We start from the raw sequence: 14,958 nt of genomic DNA, 5'->3' as shown, positions 1-14,958 counted from the left end.
AATCAAACACACTGTACACAGACCTTTATGTGCAGGATCAGTGTCTGGACAAGGGAGATTTACTGTATTTGCGTGACCCAAAAAAACTCACATTCTCTGTTCAAACAAGTTGAGTGAAATTATTCCATATGATACTAACCATTTACTTTTGGTTTAAACAAATGCCTGGCAGAAAGTTAGTTGTTTTTACTTTAAAATGTACAGAAAACAATGAGGACTATGCACCAAAAAGGGAAAAACTTGTTCTTGTACTCAAATGAAAAAATAGGATTTAGTACAGTTTAGTTTAGTCTGTCTAACTTTATGTATCACTTTATTTTACAGTTATGTATCACTTTCCCCTCTCAGAGACTTGATATTTTAGAAGAACACTGTGCCTACTGTGAAACATGGAGGAGGCTAGGTGATGTTCTCAGCCGTCTTTGCTGCATCCACCACAGTGAGCTTTGAATCTGTGCAGTACAGTGAAATGTCAAGACTGCCTAGGTGTTCTGGAGAAAAATGGGGTGCCCGGTGTCAGACGGCTTGGTCTTAGCCGCAGTTCATGGGTCCTCCAACAGGATAATGACCCGAAACACATGGATTAAACACTCAAGCATGGTTAAGAAAAAAAAAACATCGGACTATTCTGAAGCATCTTATGAATGAGCTGAAGAGGCAGTCTGGAATAGGCACCCTTTAAACTTAAGACAGCTGGAGCCGTTTGCTCAAGAGGAGTGGGCCAAAATGCCTGTCTTCAGGTGGGCAAGTCTCATTGAGACAACATCATATTAGATTAAGCCTGTTACAATAGCTCTGCTAACTGTCTCCTAATTTGTACTTTTACAAGACCTCAGTGATCCTGATGGTCATTGGGGACTCCAGTCAACACGCAGCTTCGCGCAGCATGCGGACTGTTAAACAAGGACGGACTAAAACTCTTGCACCTCCTCTATGCTAACTGTCAATGTAAAGGGAGCACTTGTATATTTTAAATAGAAAATAATATTTATGGGTTTTGCGTTTCATGTAGAGCACTTGGTTAAAGATGCGGTTGTTGTTTCGACTGCTCTATAAATAAAGTTGAGTTGAGTAAAGGTTAAATGTTATGTTTAAAGTTAAATGTTTGGTATTCATGACACATATTCATATCGTTTACCAAAGCCCTTCTTAGATTAACTTGAACAATAGTTGAACAATCTATTATCGACTTCTGATTTTATTTTTATTTTTTTTTTAAGAAAACGTTTACTGTAACTGGCAAGAGGTACTCACCCACAAAAACACTTCCAGACTGACTGACACCGGATGAGATCACGCACAGATATCGGCGTTCCAATGAAGTGGTGCCGTTCCCATCGTCCTGTCTTCCTGTGCGCCCATGCTTTGTGGAAAGTGGCGAAACGCATTGTAGGAGTGAATCCGCTCGTGGAAATAGTTTTGAGTCAGAGGAAGACCCTCTTTCTGTCAGACTCACAGTGACGGTGAGTCAAATTCTGAAAAATAAGTACCGTTTGAAAAGATTAGGAAAAGACAAACCAAACCACAAAGACAGAACAGAAAGGGGGGGGGGGGGGGGGGAAGCACTTCGAATGGGTTCAGATAAAGTGCGTGACATGCCACAGCTGGGTATAAGCATAGGTAAGGGGCTGAGTGGCAAACAAAGACTATAGCAGGGCTAAAAGTACAGGACAGGTGAAATTCATAATTAAGATGGGAAATAAAACCCAGAAACACAAAGAAATGACCTGTAACTGAATCTGAATTTGAAACACAGACCAATGACATTTCGTCAAATGTCCGTCCCTAACTGCTGTATCAAGGATTTCAGTGACAAGGATTCATAAAGCCTGCTCCTCCACAATGCATCACATGATCATTTTTATGAAAATAAGGGTAATATTTTATAAATCTATAATCTTCAACAGTCACTGACTGCAGACGAGACGTACTGTTTTACTCTTTTTTACTTTAATCTTATTTATTATGTGTGCGAGCAAACTTTGGACGGGTGTGGGGGGGGGACAAGAAGAGTGGGATGGATTTCTTACTGAGACAGTTTGTTGAGTTGCCAGCTTTGTGATCTTGACCTGATAAACCCTCAAATATTATTCCCATACCGTTCACACACATTTTCCATTGAACTAAAAATAAGCACGAGGAGATTGTCTTTTCAACACATGATTTGTAACAGCATGGCTCAACATAAGCACTCAAAATGCCTTTGCTTCGTCAAAAAGGGGGCTAACTGGTAGAATGTGATTAACGTTCCGGCTAATTAGGACTTATTTCATACGATGCACCACTTTTTAAAAAAAACAAAAAAAACAATTTCGCTAATTTGGTAAAAGGTGATTGACCAGTGTACACCTGAAATACAATGTCCGGTTGTCATAAAAGAACAAAGAACTTTTATGCAATTAGGCACAATACAAGTGACATTACGACAACATGGCTGATAGTATCATGTGAGATCGTGAAACTGATCAGGCTCCAATTAGGAAGAAGACGCCATGTCGTTTCGCAGTGCACACTGTACACCCCCTTGAATGAACTTGGATGATTGACAGATATAATCAAACAGGTTAGCAACAGTTGAACGGGCCACAAAGGGGTCAGTGTAACGCTGTGTGCTCCGTTTGTTTAAGCTCATGCGCACATGGCGTGTGCAGAACGGGGTGCTTGCGACGCACCGGGACAGTTAGGCATTGCGCAACGGCGCACCGAAGCAATCTGGCTAAACTGGGGTGGGGAGACAAGTCCCAGACTTAGATTAGGCGCGGGAGGACAAGTCCTGACAGATGTGGGAGGGCAAAGCGATGGTGTGTGAGCGATCCCTTTGGACAGGGACACTGTACTCCTTTGGATGAAAAAGATTCATTTCTGGATTCACATTGAAAAAAGAAAGTGACCCACATCTACGTTCATTTAATAAACACAGACTGAAATCACTTTTGTGCCTTTACAAAAGTGTTACAAACTTATGGAAAAGTACAGTAAAGCCAACTAATTGGCATACATGCACTGAATTCTGCTGCTAGATGGAGAACATTGCAGTCTCATACTTTTCATTTGAGAAAATCTTCTGTAGTCGAGTGGCCCCCTGGTCTCGTCCATCGATGGCCACTTTGCAGCAGATGTCCAAGTGTCTGGCTTCGAGTCTGTCGCGAAGGGGTGTGTCTTCACTCTCGAAAAAAAAATCAAACAATTCACGTATTAAGACATTTCTTAGTCTTACAGACGAAACACTCGTGCTAATTTCTATTAGCCCGTCCGTGGCGTTGCGCATTACATGTTAGCATTAAGATAGTGGACGTCCGACACTTTGGTTTTTAAATAAATATACAATATTAATTCTCTTATGTCTAATGTGTCAACTTTACAGTAGACGTCAACTGGGAGTGACAAATAAACAAATTTGAAGGAGGCCTCTAATTTGGAGAACTGTTCGCTATCTGACGAACTCCACGCAGCACATTCAGGGAGGGAACAATAGAGTGTAACACTCATTTAAGATCTGAGAAATAAGCCGTACTTGGTTACAAAAGAAGCAATACTCAACTTACCATATTTGCAGTTGCAAAGAAAATCCACCATTCTTGTCTCGGTGGTGTTTGGTGGCACTTTTCTTCTTCTTTGATGGTTTTAGGAGCGACTTCCATCTGTTTCTGATGCCAAGTGAGGAAAGTTGTTACCTTTTTTCCACAAAAAACACCACAACTCATCGTGCATCTGACTGTGAAGCAAGAGAACTAAATTAATCCACAATGTCACAATTTAGCGGAACACAGCACATGATAGGTTAGCACGATATATCGAACAGCAGCCTGCCATCTACTCAGAATTAACAATGGATAAAAACCTGAAGAGTAACGTCAACGTCCACTGATGTTGAACGAAACAAATGGCAGAAAAACTCATTTAAGTACGCCAACCAGCGAAAACTTTGACAACACTCATGAGCAGCAAAACGACCCCCCACCACATCAATGATCCTGAAGGAAACTGTTCTCACATCCGGAGTTTCCACACCTCAACTGAGAAAAATCTCAAGGCACACCGCCTAACAAAAATGTCACAAACAGTCAATACACGAGTTCATTACTATACCTTCTGCCATCTAAAGGAAGAACATTTCATTATTCTGCCTGTCGCTATACATCACTGGCATTGATAGATGATCAATGAAGATAAAGAAGTTATTTGTGGTAAATACGAGACTTTTGGACCAATTAAGTGAAATTAGATCATTTCCCGCAGCACACATGATCGCTCACAGAACAGGAATGTGCCGCAGCACACTGGTTGGGCATCACTGCTCAAATCCGCGGCACTAGGAGGTGAACACATTACAGTAACAAAAAAAGTGGGCCAGACATCGGATAATTGATCATGTTAGGCATCATTTGAAGTTATTTTTATTGTTAAAAAATTCAAAAAAAAAAGCAGAAGGTCTTATTGCCTTTTTCTAATTTAAATTGAGTTCATAGAAGCAGAGTAGAAATGATGGCTTTTATTATTAGGACCTGAAAGGTTTGACATTGTTCTTGGAGGGTCCAGCAGAGGCAAGGCCATCTCCAGAGGGACAAGAACCATCCAACCCCCCCGAAAAGGAACAAGACATGCCCTGCCAGAGCAATTTGGCGAGGTTTTCAAAACACCGCAACAGTTCAGGACTCTTTCCAAGACAGGCTTAATTTATGACATAAAAATATGAGGAATAAACGGCTGCTGGCCATACTTGCTAACTGATGTCGCACTTTGCCTCCTGAATACAGCCGATAATGAAGTATTGTTACATTCATTTAAAATGGGCAAAGCACAAGCTATTTCTGAATTGGTGTTTGCACCAGACTGTTCCTTGAGATACAAGTGACCCAACTTGACATGTGAGCGTTGTATTGGTGGCAGTGAACTCAATACCGAAAAAGACTTTGGATTGAATTTCCCCAGTCAACAATTTGGACGAGTCACAGAGGCTGCGAGGATGGCAGCTGCTGAAATACACAGAGAATGGAACTTCCTCCGCTTTCAAATAAATTGTGCGTCCGCATTCCCGCAGAGTGACGATGTCAACGCTCGTTAGCCAATAGAAACAGGTTGAGAGGAGCAACTGGTCCCGTCTCGGCTCACCATACCGCACACTTGATCAGCCCTGTGATTGTTATTATTCGCCGTCACAGAAAGACTCGGGATAATACAGCAATATTTTGCCCATAACTGTGATGATCAACAAATTTCATGGGGAAAAAAGCGACAGTTGATGCATTATGTCATCGTCGAAATACAATAATCCATTTATATAATATCTATGTGCATACCCATTACGGTTATTATGTAAAATCAGTTGTGTTTCCCGTTGACTGGAGTTTTATGACAGTTAAGGACTGCATAATTCTTGTCAATTCTGTCCTGTGCGAAAATTTGCCATGCGTGTCTAATTTGCTCAGGGGTTTCCCCATTTTGTGCCATTTTCCGGACTTTCCTACACTTCACCTTTACCTCTTTCATCAAGTCTTGAACTCTGTTTTTAAACTTTTTTTTTTTTTTTTTAATTTATGCATTGCAGCATGCTGGGGGATTTTTATTTTTTTTTTAATGTAAAATGAACCTTTTCACTGTTGCATCATCAATCTTCCCCACCCTGGCTATACACGTGGCACCCCATCCTCTCATCCTTAGCCATCTCTGAGAACTCTGAGCTGTTAATGTGAATAAATAATATATAATATTATATATTAATAATGTAAGTCATGTAGTTCCTTTCTTAAAAAAAACAAACCACAAATAGTTCACTATGATGAAGATTTCCAATGAAGGTAGGGAAGCAGCGGACAAAAACTGCAAGGCCGCCCGTGTCAACCATAAACTACAGATTTAATATACACGCAACCTCAATGCATCTTGTGCACCTTCAAAAAAATGAAACCCAAGATAACTAATTCTGATTGTGTTCGACTTGCTCTTGGGGACTTTTTTTTGTACCTTTCCAGAAACAAACACAGACACTAAAGTTTGGCATATTATTCACTTCCTCTCTCTCGTTCTCTTTCGCCCTCTTATTCTGGACCTCTCTCTCTCTGTGTGTGTGTGTGTGTGTGTGTGTGTGTGTGTGTGTGTGCGTTTATTAGGACTGCATGGGACAGGAATAGACAGCGAGTCAGACACATGCCTGGAATGTCTCAGATGTTACATTTGAGAAGCCATTAATCCAATTTATAATGCCCACATTACATACACAGAGAACGCTCCCCATATACAAATCCATTTGCTATTTGTGAATAAAAAGCCTGGTGGAGATGCGTAAGTCACAAGACATTTGGGCAGGTCCATGTCTAACAGGTTGAGGAGGGAAAATAGTAAGAAAAAACAACCAAAAAAAACATGAATGATAGCAATCGTGCTTCTTTATTGCTTTTTTTTTTTTTAACCAGGAGAGCAGAAATATTTGTGGTCGGGTATGTCACACTCTCATCCAAATGTTGAACTCTCCCAAACATCTGTGTGTAAAATCCTTCATGACACAAACTCGAGTGAACACTGCGACAATGGCACATTAGTACAAATCAATTTCAAATGAATATCTTGTCCAACTATCTGTAGAGGAACTAAGATGGAACCGCTCTTGAGTCGGGAAGCAATTCTCTCACTGATACATGTCAAGTGACCCAAAAAAAAAAACTAAACTAAAAATAACAACAACAACAAAGACGGCAAATGGAAAATTGACTCCAGATCATACAGTGCAGCATAAGCGTGAGTCATGTCTCAAACAAAGCAGCTCCATTTTCTCGGTGAACATGAACGCTTATGGAATTCTACAATGAGCGACACACAGCTGTCAGGTGAGCTGGAATGCTGAGCCACACTCTGGGTACTGCTCTTTTTCTTTTTTTTTTATAAGAAAAAATGCACATAAGAGCTTCCTTCAGCATGCCTTTTACTTTTGTATGCAAATATATTTCATGTATCCCAAAAATGTATCGCCTTTATTTGTGAATGTTGCCTTTTCTGTCACAGCCGGTCTGGCGACTTGTGAACAACTCCACTCGCCTACATGCTCTCATCAGACTGAACGGTACTAATTTGCAAATGACAGAGGTTGACTACGAGTGTGAGGAGACGCCGAGGCCACACTGTCAGACGTTCACAGTGCTTTAAGTGATAGTGGATGCAAATTAAAGCTGTGCCCCCCTCTAATTGCCAAGAGTCAAAGCCTACATTCAGGGAGTGAGATGTGTAAAATGTGTATTTTTAAACAAACTGTGCAACTTGTAAGTGAGCAAACCCAAGAAATGATATAGAGAAAACTACACAAGATGGTTTGTTAAAATTCATGTCATTATTCCCTGTGAGCAAAGAGGAAAATCATGTGTGCTGTCACTCAAAAACATCTTTCAGTAAAGAGGTCAAAAGGTCCAACTTTGTACGTATCAATGTGCGTCTCTTCACTGGTACTGAATTCATGTCACAACTATTGTCATTCTGTGTTGACGGGAGGCTTGACCAGTAGCTGCTCAAGAAAACACAGTTTAAACACAGAGGTCGCAACATACGCCCCCATCACTCCCTTTTAACGTTCATAATAGCAAGAATTGTCCAGAACAATATTCATGTGCAAGTGAGTATTCTGATCCCCACTTGTGTGGGCCCCCAAATGAAACAAGATCACGGCAGTGCTCTTGCTCTATTTTATTGTTTTCATGGTCCTTGAATTAAGCGCCCTCCACCCAATAACCTCCTCCCTGGGAACAGCAGGTTAAAATACTCTTGATGTTGTGCCAATAAGTGTGCTATTTCTCTCACTACGCTTGAGCTGCAGGGTTTTATCCCTCTACAAAACTAGTTCTGCCTGTCGACAATGATCTCCCGCAGTCTCAGCAGGATGCACACACCGAAAAGGAAAAAAAAAAAAAAAAAAAAGTGCACCAATCCCAGAAGTCAGTGAGCAACACAAGTGCCACCGCAGTTCAGTGAATGAAGGCTTTACAACTCCCTCTACTGGACACATTTCAGTACTTGCACCTTCCCAAAGCACCTTCCGCTAGTCACAGCAGCGTGTGCTGTTCAGGGGCGCTACTAGGTTTTGTGGATTGGGGGCAGGCTTACCCCCGGCAGTTTCACGGGGAGGGGGGGGGGGGGGAAATGAAAATAATATTTTTAAACAACCAAATTATTAGTGGAGGACAGAGGAGCCTCTTAAAGAAGAAGCCCCACTGTGTGTGTGTGTGTGTGTGTGTGTGTCTTTCTTATATTGCAGCCATTTGTTAAAATCATTTAAGTTCATTTCTTTCCTCATTAATATACACACAGCAGCCCATATTGACAGAAAAAAAAACGTAATTGTTGAAATTTTAGCTGATTTATTAAAAAAGAAAAACTGAAAAATCGCACAGCCATAAGTATTCAGACCCCTTGCTGTGACATTCATATTTAACTTGGATGCTGTCCATTTCTTCTGATCATCCTTGAGAAGATGAATGCGGCCAAGTACGGGGATATCCTGGACGAAAACCTTCAGACTCAGGACCTCAGACTGAGCCGAAAGTTCATCTTCAAACAAGACAACCACCCTAAGCGCACAGCTAAAATACCGAAGGAGTGGCTTCAGAACAACTCCGTGACTGTTCTTGAATGGCCCGGCCAGAGCCCTGACTTAAACCCAATTGAGCATCTCTGGAAAGACCTGAAAATGGCTGCCCACCAACGTTCACCAGCCAACCTGACAGAACTGGAGAGGATCTGCAAGGAGGAATGGCGGCGGATCCCCAAATCCAGGTGGGAAAAACCTGTTGCATCAGTCCCAAAAAGACTCATGGCCGTCTTAGCTCAAAAGGGTGCTTCGACTCAATACTGAGCAAAGGCTCTGAATACTTATGCTCAATGTTGTATTTGTGCCAAACATAGCTTTTAGAATGACGGCAAAAAAAAAAGTTCAAACTTGGTTTCATCAGACCATAACACATATTCCCCACATGCGTTTTTGCAACGTCAACTGGCATGAGATGTTGTTTTTTTTGTTGGGCCAACCTGCCCCATTGTCCAGACATATGAAGCAGATGGGTGAATTTTGTCACATGTGCTAAACAGCCAATACTTGCCAGACAATTCTGGAGCTACTTCGATGTTGCTGTCGGGACCCTTGGCAGCATCCCTGACGACTTTTCTTCTCGTCATCACATTTATTTTGGGGGACGTCCAGTTCTCGGTAATGTCACTCATGTGCCATATTTTCTCCACTTGGTGATGACTGTCATGAATGTGTGCCATTGTATTTTGAATGCCTTTGGAATTGGACTGTACCCTTCTCTTGACTGACGTCTTTCAACAAGGAGATTCCTCTGATGCTGTGGAAGCTTTCTGCGGACCATGGCTTGTGCCATAACATGTGACTACAAAAAAATATCAGGAAAAGCCTACTAGAGCATCTCAATTTTTGTTTGGGGTTAATCAGAGGTACTTTGAATGTTGGCAGGCCCTTACTGGAAAACCTATTTAACACGAGTTGGAAAGTGAGCGGTTAATTCTGAACACAGCAACATCCGCACTTATAAGAGGGTGTTCACATTTGTGCAACCACATTATCTCAGTTGTTGAATTTTAATTCCCCTCTCGAACATATTAAAAAAAAAATAATCTATTAAGTTACGGCAGGCTATAGGCCACATTAATGGTGGAAAAAGTTATTTATTTTTTTTATTTTTTTTTTATATATATATATATCACAAAAACCTGGCCTTTGAACACAGGTTCTATAAAATATTAGTTGTATACAAGGTTCCGCTCTTTACACTTGTTTGGCAATTTGTAGTAAATTTATGACAACATTTCCTCTCCAGAAAAAGGTTTCATAAAGGTTGGGGTGGCAGTAGCTCATCTACAAGGACTTGGGCTTCAAAGCTGGGGAGTCACAATTCAACTTCTGCTATGGACAAAATATTCAAAAATGGCAACTGAACACACGCGCTAAGTACAGTCGATTATATAAACAGGGTACAAGCCATAAAAGACACCTTTCAATATTACACTATAACGAAGATTTGTATCCGGTGCAGCAAAAAAACGACAAAAGTCCATTTGTAACAAATGATTAGATTACATATAATTACAAATTGTTTTTAATTATGGACTGGTCTTTGGTATATTTCGAATGCAATGCTCAAATCTTCCGAATTGCTCTTTTTATGCCAGTGTCGTATTGAGCACTGTTAATAACGCTGCCACAGCTGACGTCTGCATGGATGGAGCTCAATTCCTCATCGCTCATCTGTTCTTCATAGTTCTACTTTAGACCACAAACTTGAGACTGAATCCTCAGCTAGTTAGAGCAAAGCGGTATACTTCATTCTTTCAAATGCGATCGAAGGAATTCCTAACTATCAAATCATCCGTGATCCATCCCTACTTGCGACTGTGCTCACGGCCTCATCAACCACAGAACTGATAGGTAGTTTGAACAAGTGTAACCTATTTAATCTGCACAAAAAACCTGTTGTCTCGAGGCTTCTTTATACGCGCGCGGACGGCGACCGCGTTGACGTCACTGCGGCCATCCACCCGCGCGCAGTTTGCCTTGAAACTCGAGCGCAAAGTGTGCTGCAGTTCTTCTCCGAGTCGGGGGGTGTCGCTACGGCTGGTATTGGCTAGGACGCCACAGGGTGGAGTTTCCTCTGCATTTTGTGGCCATTTCCGGTAGCCCTTTTTTTTTTTTCCTTTCCTTTCCGTAACAAGGAACAAAACAACAACAATGGCGACCGTGGAACAGTGTCTGCTAGAACAAATGGACCGAGGTACGTTTAGTTATGCTGCAAAATCGATCGAGAAGGCGGCGGCGTAGGTGCTATGTGGAACCGGGACGCACGCTGATTACATCATCACAGCACGTGACTAAAACGGACCAATCACAAGAGACGATCTCCGCGGCATTCTACACGCAGCAACTATTTTAGCCGTGTACGCGTCAAGCGACGCAGAGGGGCCGCGCGGGCCAATTCGTCGGTCACGTGCTGCAATGCGGGCATTGTCGGCCGCGCGACCCCAGGAGTATAAAGTGGCCTTTCCTCGCTAAATAGCCTAAACATCTCAAAATGTCAAAGCAATTTCAAGCAAATGTTTAGTTGAAATGAAACAGAATGCATTGGGAATACTTGAATAAACATAATCTGTTGAAGGATTCACCAAAAATGTCTTCCTTTAAAAACAATCCAATTCTATTATTTTTTTTAAATGCATGAGAGCAGCCCCAGCAAGGAGCACAGAGTTTTATCATGAACCCAATGACACCAACACCTGCAGTTGCAACTACAATCCCTAGATGGCGACATCCTGCTTTGAAACCGCTCTCAAATGTGAGCCAGGCCAAACTCTTGACTGCATGTGGGAGGGAATTAGTTGGGTTTTTAAAAACAGCAAAATGCGGGCAGTGCACGTGGTGGTTTCAGTTCAGGTCCACCGGACAAGGGTACACGAGCACGACGGCTCCGATGACAGATGCAGCCAGAGCGGCAAACACAAGCAGATGTCGTTGCTCGGTGATCTAATCAACAGCACAGACCTCCTTGCTATGGAGCAAAAAACTCTCAGGAGATGGTGAGAGTAGAGAGGGACTGAACACAGAGAAAGGAGGGTGAGTGAGTGACAGAGGGGGGAGAATTGTGGTAGGCGGGCGCTCGAGTCATTTTATCCTCGTGCGTATTCAGTCAGTGGGGTCAGCGAGTGCGATTGTTCTAGGACTGCCTGTCAAAACAGTGCCGCTACCCACAGCCCCTGCTCTTGTGTGCCCCCACTCTCAATTGCGTGCGCACACACAAAGCCGTGCCTTGGCACACTCTGCCCTCTAAAGCTTTCCTTAACAGCACCATCAAGACCTTTTTTTGAGAGCTGCGTCACAGCGTCACAGCATCGACATCACACGCTGACACACAGAGGCAAATGAGTGACGTTACACAAGCAGTGCACAACTTGTTGGAGAGAGTCAAGGAAAACATTGTCTTACCAAGCGAGCTGAAGTGACGGCGTGCCAACCAAAAGCCCCAAAGGAGAGGATGCCCAGGCCAGCTCAATTGCATCTCCCTTTCCACGTAGAGTACCTACTGCGGAGGCCACAGAGAGGGACAGTCAACCACATGGCAGGGACATGCTATCAGAGTGTGAGCAAAACAAGGAAGACAAGAAAAGGGTGGTGGGGCGGGGGGGGGGGGGGGTCGACAGAGAGAAAGGGAGGGACAGAGGCAGGGGAGTGAAAGAAGGTAGAGAAGTGAAAGTGTAGAAAGCGGTACTTTAAAGGGTGGGAGAGGGCAAGTCAGTGGTGGAGAAAGGGAGGGAGAGAGGGAGCGAGAGACCTTAGCAGACAGTGGTTGTTCTTGTTGAGTTTAGAGGACAGGGCCGTAGGGTAGGAATGTTCAGCACACTGACACAAGAACAGCTCCATTATTCTGTTTGCTGCCAGATGATATTACACAACTCGTGGAGCCATAATAACACAGGCAAAGCTCACTCCTTCCCTCTTCCCATTCATGCAACCCTATCACTACGATCTATCCCTTTGTTTACATCCACTCTCTCCCCATGGTTGAAGCAGTTGCTTTGAGGAGGAGGTATGAGATTAATGGAAGTAAGGGGTGTGTGTGTGGGGGGGGCGGGGCGGGGGACGGGGGGGTGGAAATGAGCTCTGACAGGAGAAGCTCGACTTCCCAGGAAACCCAGCAAAACAAAAACAACACGTCCAGGATCTCGCTGCAGGCCGACTACTGGAGAGTGCCATGCCAACCGTAAGCGTGTGGTTACTGAGAAGCGATTGCACAACACTTGGGTCTGTGTCCGAGGAGGGAGGGGTCGGGGGGGGGGGGGGACTGCAGCGGCAGGTTTTAAAGTGTGACAGCTTGAGGCAGGAATAACAAAAAAAAATGTGGTGGAGGCCAGGGGGAAGGTTCTCGTTGACTCTGCAATTTAAACGACACTAATAATTTTGTTTGAGCAATAAAATGCAGGCAATACTACGCTTCGTCAGAAGTTAATCGGTAAATCAACGGCTCACGGAGAAAGTTGTTGAAGAACACTCCAATGCAAGTACTCTACACTCGCATTTGACCTTTTTCCTCCGTATTCAACAACCGTGTGAGACAAACAGAACTGTGCACACTAAACGCTTTACTGTATATGTATATATATATATATATATATATATATATATATATATATATATATATATATATATAATAAAACTACTAATACTACTACTACTAATAATAATAATAAGAATAACAATAATAATAAAATCATTTATTTACAATTCAATTAATTTCAAACTCATAATTCACAGAAAATGCATGATAAAAGCTAAAAAAAATAACATCCTTGATATACTTAAATATTACATATTAAATATAGATACACTTTATAAAATGCCACATCATGAGCTATACAACAATTTATGACAATGTTTTAGAACTGAGGATGTTAAATTGCATGTCATAAACATCACTTTCGATAAACTGTTCTGAAAGGATTCCAGTAAGGAATATAAGAAAATAAAACATAAATTACCAACATTCCACAGCTGCTGCAATAGCTCGGCAAGTGAAAACGTTTGCCCAAACAATTGTTGTATAAGCAACTCTAATGGTCTCATATGTAGCTTCCTTAAAAGATGAAAATGATATTTTTTTTTAAAATACAGTTGTCTGCAAAAAGCTTTAAAACGTGGAACCTTAGTGAACTCAGAACAGCATTTATATCGCCTGACCAGAAAATTCTGGTCTCCTATAGGTACTGATCCTCTGATGGGTCATTCTGAGGTTGCCGGTTCAAATCCGGGCTCTAGCCTTCCTGTGTGGAGTTTGCATGTTCTTCCCGTGCTTGCGTGGGTATTCTGGGGGTACCCCGGCTTCCTCCCGCATTCTAAAACACGCGTGTTAGGCTAAGTGAGGACTCTAAATTGTTCTTAAATGTCAATGGTTGTATGACGTAGTGCATTTTTACTCACCAGGAAACTAAAATAATACTGTACATACTGTAATTCCATCCACTCATTTTCTATACCGCTTATCCTGTTCAGGGTCGTGGGAAACTGGAGTCTTACCCCGCTTACTTGAGCTGAATAAACTATTACTAATGACTTCTGATTTCAAAAACCTTTCCATGTATATGTAAGATGATGAGCCCATCAAGCATTTATATGGTTTTATTCATAAAGACCCTGACGGAAATCATAACTAGAATGTGGCCAATGAAAAAATGAGTTTGACACCCTTGACTACACCCTGGTGTCAATCCTGGAAACGAAAATGCACCGTCTTGAAGTGTACGTGGATGTAAATGGACGGTCGGGGAATGAAACCACTCTACCGATGTCTCAAAACGGGTGAGCAGAAGTGTGCTAACAGACAGCCACTTAGCTCAACAAAAGAGGACGGCTGTGGACTGTGGAAACGGTAATGGACCATCTAGCAGTTTTTCCTGTAATTTACTGGGAGCAAAAGCCCAAAGATATGGGACAACATCCAAAAGGGAGGACGCAACACCGGAAGATTACCGAGGAATCCGGCTGGCCTGCGGTCGCTTCAGCGAAGGGCAGGAAAAAAGGACGCGAGTCAATGCAAAACATTGACATCAGACTTACAAATAGATTTGAACCACTTTTACAAGACCGTGGCCAAGAATGATCATCCCCCACCACCACTGAAAGGTAGGAAACTAAATCATACAAGAAAAAAATGGCACCCCAAACGTTAATAGTTGGTGATGGAGCTGTCAAGGATGTTTTTGAAGTTAGAAGAACACCAAAGTACTGTGTTTTACCAATGACATGGTGTCTGATATCTGTAAAAAAAAAATACAAATCCTGGAGATCAGCAGCCAACTGTGAAATCTGTCATTAAACACACAGGGGCCCTGGATGTTGTCAGGCAGCAATCAGAGGCACTGAAGCGAGATTTCATTGGTCTCCTAACAAAAGTGCAATGTTTGGATGTTGAGGTT

General features: G+C 42.4%; 1 protein-coding gene and 1 long non-coding RNA gene across 4 annotated transcripts in view; one reads left to right on the top strand and one right to left on the bottom strand.

Moving 5' to 3' along the window:
• The window catches only part of rps6kb1a (ribosomal protein S6 kinase b, polypeptide 1a), a 76,199-nt gene extending 64,043 nt beyond the window's left edge, over positions 1-12,156 (bottom strand). For 2 of the 3 annotated variants that reach the window (XM_061752656.1, XM_061752657.1), the window contains exons 1-4: positions 11,975-12,155; positions 3,546-3,647; positions 3,045-3,166; positions 1,255-1,475 (exon numbers count right to left, since the gene is read on the bottom strand). The gene's annotated coding sequence lies outside the window, so the exon portion shown is untranslated. Of the gene's footprint in view, positions 1-1,254; positions 1,476-3,044; positions 3,167-3,545; positions 3,648-11,974 lie in introns of all 3 variants that reach the window. The other variant, XM_061752652.1, reaches the window with a different exon arrangement.
• LOC133467610 (uncharacterized) lies at positions 6,499-7,401 on the top strand. Its single transcript, XR_009785262.1, has 2 exons — positions 6,499-6,824; positions 7,000-7,401. It is a non-coding gene; the product is annotated as an uncharacterized LOC133467610 (long non-coding RNA).
• Positions 12,157-14,958: the final 2,802 nt, after the last annotated feature.

The sequence above is a fragment of the Phyllopteryx taeniolatus genome, chromosome 17, assembly GCF_024500385.1.
Source record: "Phyllopteryx taeniolatus isolate TA_2022b chromosome 17, UOR_Ptae_1.2, whole genome shotgun sequence".
NCBI classification, from domain to species: domain Eukaryota; kingdom Metazoa; phylum Chordata; class Actinopteri; order Syngnathiformes; family Syngnathidae; genus Phyllopteryx; species Phyllopteryx taeniolatus.
The sequence above is the reverse complement of the archived record's forward strand: the minus strand, read 5'-3'. Positions and strand labels throughout refer to the sequence as shown.